Source organism: Phalangium opilio, unplaced genomic scaffold, assembly GCF_054372755.1.
Source record: "Phalangium opilio isolate 3A_F unplaced genomic scaffold, DU_Popi_V2 ptg000054l_1, whole genome shotgun sequence".
NCBI lineage: Eukaryota > Metazoa > Arthropoda > Arachnida > Opiliones > Phalangiidae > Phalangium > Phalangium opilio.
Genome location: NW_028324173.1, coordinates 5,193,702 through 5,199,395, shown reverse-complemented (window position 1 = coordinate 5,199,395; position 5,694 = coordinate 5,193,702). Strand labels below are relative to the sequence as shown.

At 35.7% G+C, this 5,694-nt stretch overlaps 1 long non-coding RNA gene across 1 annotated transcript; it reads left to right on the top strand.

Moving 5' to 3' along the window:
• The first annotated feature begins 4,172 nt into the window (after positions 1-4,172).
• LOC149670954 (uncharacterized) lies at positions 4,173-5,017 on the top strand. The gene is made up of 4 exons (XR_016367189.1): positions 4,173-4,311; positions 4,435-4,525; positions 4,589-4,712; positions 4,931-5,017. It is a non-coding gene; the product is annotated as an uncharacterized LOC149670954 (long non-coding RNA).
• Positions 5,018-5,694: the final 677 nt, after the last annotated feature.

Here is a 5,694-nt window from a genome sequence, read left to right as displayed (position 1 = left end):
CAGATTCTATTTTCTATACTTGTGTTTTTTATGCATCGCGGTCATTCTTGTAATCTTTATTTTTTATCGCGATGCCTTAACTATATAACCGGATAACATTCCGATAGCGTTTGTCAGTTCCCAGTTATCTGTTCTCAGATATCAGTTAGCAATGTTCAGTCAGAAATGTTCCCGGAAATTAATACTAATGTTTTAATTAAATTAATAAAGAGTTCGTAACCAGTTAGTCCCAGAGTCGTTCTTGCGTCAAACAACAACAGTAAGCCTTGGTGAGACTTGTTATATTTGATGGAACTTTTCATACTAATTTTCAAGTGTTTTAATAATTAGAGATTTTTGAAATATGCCTGGAGCTGGAAGACCGAGAAAGGGTAAACCAGTACTCCAAAAAACAACTCTAAGCACATTATGGAAGCATGATAGTTCAAAATCAAATGCCACGGACTGTCAAAGATCTGAAGTTTCTCAACAGGTTAATGAAGTAGGATCTACAGGGTCAGCTAAAGATTCTACACATACGGAAGAAAATCGATCACATTCAAAATAATCACAGCCAAGGCAAAGAAAATTTAACCCACAATGGAAGACAACATACGACTTTATTGACTTTGACACTAAGGAAGAGGTTATGTTTTGCATATCTTGTAGGGAAAATGACATTGACTATAAAAAAGTTCAGTTTCTTTAGTTCGTGGAACTAAAAATTTTAGAACTCATCTATTTTAAGTCATCAGAAAAGTAAAAACCATCAAGAGTCCAAACAAAAGCAAGAATCAGAGAAGCAGCCTATATCAGAAACCCCTATGGGTAAAAGCTTACTAAAATTGAACGAAGCACATAGAAAAAAACTGGAGTACATTTTCAACTGTGTTTTTTATGTAGTCAACACGAATTCTTCATATAGAAGCTTTCCAGAGCTATGTTCACTGCAAAAGAAAAATGGTGTTGCACTCGGAAATTCTTATATTTCCAACCACAAAGTTGTACCAGATTTAGCATGCTACATTTCAAAAGCCTTTAACGATGATGTTGTCAAGCAGCTCCTCTCTGTTGAAGCATTTTCAATTATTATGGATGACTCAACAGATCGCTCAACTTTGTCTCTTGAAATTGTCTATGTTTCATTTAGACTAGAAGCAAAATTCAAAACTAAATTATTGGGACATTGCGAACCAAAGAATGGTTAAGCGGAGGGTCTATTGTCGGCCTTGGATGCTATGTTCATATCTGCATCATTTCCCAACTGGACTGAGAAACTTTGTAGCATGACTACAGATGGTGCAGCTGTGTACCATGGCCAGCATAAAGGGTTGTTTGAGCTTATTAGAAAAAGGAGGGGAGGTTTCCTTATGACAAACCATTGTATGTCTCATAAGCTTGAACTTTCTTGTAAAGAAGTATTCAAGAAAAAAAGGAGAATTGGATCATTTCTGTGGCGTTATTCAACAAATTTACAAATACTACCACAAGTCTCCGAAGAAACAAACGGAAATAAGAGAAATAGCCAAAGAACTGGATGTAATGATTTCCAAATTTGGATCTCTGCCCAAGACAAGATGGTTAATGTTTCACTTTAGGTTCATATCAGCAGTAGAAAAGAACTGGGCTCAGATGGTTGAACACTTGAAAATCGAGGTTGGCGATCCTAAAAAGGCTGTTCGAAGTTATAAAATCTTCTTTCTTAGCCAGATTAGCATTCTTATGATACCATTTAGCCAGGTACTAAATTTTATCACTATTGCGTCAGACGCAAATATTTCGTTTCTATGAATTTGGCTCTAAGGCTTGCAATAACATTAGGAACTGTTAATTACCAGTATCAAAACTTTTGACTATAAGTAAACAGTTAATCATCACAATTAGTTATATAACAAAATTTTTGACTATAAGTAAACAGTTGATCATCACAATTAACAATATCACAAAACTCGTCTATTAACTCATCGCGTACATCATCAAGTTCATGATCATCATTGACGTCTTTAGATACAGAATTTGTCTTAGCGAGGGGTGTTTTATTTCTGGTTTTGAATCTTCTGTTTGCAGCCTCAAACCAAAGGTTGAGGGCAGGCTGACAGTCAAAATCGTTGACAATTAGTTTTTCCATTTTAATTCCAATGGAATTCTCTAGGTTATTTTGAGTTAAGTGACCTCTATGTGAATTTTTGATAATATTACACAAACTAAAGCCACGTTCTGCTTCAGCAGATGTTGGATTGGTTATTAATAATACATTGAAAAGCCTACTGAAAATTGGAAATCTATCTTTAAAGGAGTCACAAACTAGCTGAAAAACTTCTAACATGCTAGATTTTGTTTCCTTCGGAAACTAACTTGCTACATGCCGTTTGAGACTTTTAAATTCTTTGCAAAAGCAATTCAAATTTATGCTATCTTGATTTTTGTATAAAGTCTGAAAATGGTTCCAAATATCACCAATTTGGTCCTCTCCGAATGCGTCCAGCTCTTCCACGTTTTTTGGCAAAAGCCTAACATCAAAAACTGAAGTATTTTTCTATATGGCGCTTCCTTTAACTAGCTCAATTAGATGTTCATGAATTTCGTTTGATACGGTTGCAGTTTCTGCCAGAAAAGACGATATATCCAAATCGAACAAAATTTTCTTGCCCTTAAATGCAATTTTATCCTTGAGCAGCTCTTGCGTAAAGGTGTTTACCTTTTCTCCTCCGTCAACTCCTAATTTACGCACAGAATCTGCAGTGTTGAAGACTTCATCGTATGCTTCATAAAGTGACAAATTACGTGCTTGCAGCTTTGTTGACAGATCTCCATTAAACAATACATTTCATAACTGTAAACTAGTCAATGCTTTACAGACTAGGGGTATTCATATCAATTGTATGAATCCTATTCTGTAAATTATTGTAATTTTTGTAACTATGTAAAACCAAAGAAGATTACCAATTGGTATAACAGAACAATAAAGCATTTTTATTAAAATATGTGTAGTAAACTAGTAAGCTAATGAACAGAGTTCAGAAACTAACTCAAATATTTTAATTATCCATTTCTGTAGTTTAGCAGACCCTGGTCAATGGTCATGGACCAGTTTATTTATTCCAAGCCAGGTGGGCCCAATTAGAGTGGGATATAGACCGAGTGGGGAAAGGTGAAGCCCCGCCCATTGACATGCGCGGTAACCACTGGATGTTTTACTTCCAACAGTAACAGGTAGATGGCGGGAAAATTTGGTCTCTGGCGCGAAAATTTGGTCTTTGGCGCGAAAATTTGGTCTTTGGCGCGAAAATTTGGTCTTTGGCGCGAAATTAAAAATACTTCGTTTTTAGAACATTGGTGTTACAAAAGACATTGTGGGTTGAAATTGTAATAAAGAACTGAAAATTGGTGTTATTTGATAGATTGTGAAAAATATTGCCTCCATTTTTTAAACACAACTTACACATTGTTTATTACTAAAGAATAAAGTTGAATATATTCAAATTCATGAGTTTTTCTTTATTCAATTTAAAGTCAAGGGAGTAGGTTGAATTTAATTTTCAATTTAAAATTTACTATGACTTGTAAATGCGCATTCCCGCCTTGCACAAACACAGAAAAGGATGTTTATTTATTTTATTTTTCCAGGCAACTTCAGAACTGAAACTAGCGCCTAAACTTACCCCAACATGAGGTGCTTCAAGTACTTAATGTCAACATTTTTGCAAGGAAGATTATATTTCGCAACACATTGCTGTGGCAGCTCCAAGACATTGACCAGAATAGAATTTCGAACACTTTTCAAAACATGAGGTGGATCTGGTACTACAAAAATCTTGTTCTCTGGATTGCACGGGTGTGTAAAGTGGTGTTTCTTTTCATAACATGACACCTTAATTCCTAGGTCACGATACATAGCCATATTTTTAGGGCCCATGTCACTTACTATCGACACAACGTTAAATCCAATGTCACGCAGGCATTTTATACAGTCCGTCATGAAATTCTTCAGATCACCGCTGTCTATACTGTTGCCAAACAAATGCCAACCAAGAATGTATTTCCATTTGGAGCAAGCAGAACGAACCATTACCACTAATCCCTGGGTAGCGACTGCATTTTTGGACAATGTTGAATGTCCCAATACAGTTTTTAATCCAGCATCATAATCGTATGACCGCTTAATTTGCATTTCGTCAACCAAGAGTATAACACTTTCTTCTATCTTTGTCATTTTGGGTGATGGTTTTTGCAGCAGGCGCAGCGTGGCACTTTGAATACCTGGTGGAAATTGAAGCGTCTCTAGATGTTGATTTAGGCACCTTGTTGTTGGAAGTGGATGGCCTTGCTCACGTAAGAAATTGTACCCTTTTGTACCAATATTGTATAGAAGTTGTAGCGACGATTGTATGGCTTGAGGAGACCACTGTTTGCATCGTTTGCGCTGTTCTACAACATGACTTATTTGATCCGCAGTGAAGAGTTTGCCAAAGGCCGTCATTACTTTCTCTAATTGGTACCTCGATCTTTCGTGTTCCGAAAACAGTTTAGCGTGCTGTTTTTCAAGGTCTGTATTCTTCTTTGACAATTCCGCTATTGAAGTCTTCAACTCTTTTATAATTATTTTCAGGTTGTCAGAGGCATTCTTTGACTCATCAGAAAACGTTTCTGTCTGTGTTTCGATGTGGCACTTTCGTGAATTGTCAACAGACGCCTTTAACATATTAATGCAAAGTTTAGACCAACGCCAAAAGGTTTAACATACATTCAATCTGTTTCATAATCGTGATTATTTACATTTTTGGCCACATCAATTGATTCCAAACGCCGCACTTTAGAAAGTCTTTCCATCTCGTCCTGGGATTAATTGCAATAAATAACTAAAACATCCCTGATACCAAACAATATCGCGATGTTATTAAATCTAAACTTACTATATCATTTCCGGTGTTTTTTCTTTTATTCCTCTCAGACATGGATACTTCTTTTTGAATTGGGTTTGGTGCTCCAATTGTAGGAACTGCATTTGGGAGTTTTGTACCATTTGTGCCAAAGCAGTTCGGAGAAAAATGATCCTTCAAACAAAGTGGTTATTAGATAACTATTAATCATTCATTAATAAAACAAGACATTACCTTACAAAGACGCAAGTGCCGATATTTTCCACTTAAGGCATCATTGCTATTTCTACCGATAAATTTAAACCATTGTTGTCTAACTTCACGATTATTTGGAAAATAAAATAAATAAACATCCTTTTCTGTGTTTGTGCAAGGCGGGAATGCGCATTTACAAGTCATAGTAAATTTTAAATTGAAAATTAAATTCAACCTACTCCCTTGACTTTAAATTGAATAAAGAAAAACTCATGAACTTGAATATATTCAACTTTATTCTTTAGTAATAAACAATGTGTAAGTTGTGTTTAAAAAATGGAGGCAATATTTTTCACAATCTATCAAATAACACCAATTTTCAGTTCTTTATTACAATTTCAACCAACAATGTCTTTTGTAACACCAATGTTCTAAAAACGAAGTATTTTTAATTTCGCGCCAAAGACCAAATTTTCGCGCCAAAGACCAAATTTTCCCGCCATCTACCTGTTACTGTTGGAAGTAAAACATCCAGTGGTTACCGCGCATGTCAATGGGCGGGGCTTCACCTTTCCCCACTCGGTCTATATCCCACTCTAAGCCCAATGTCCAGTTTAAAAAAATCCTTATTTCCCACCCT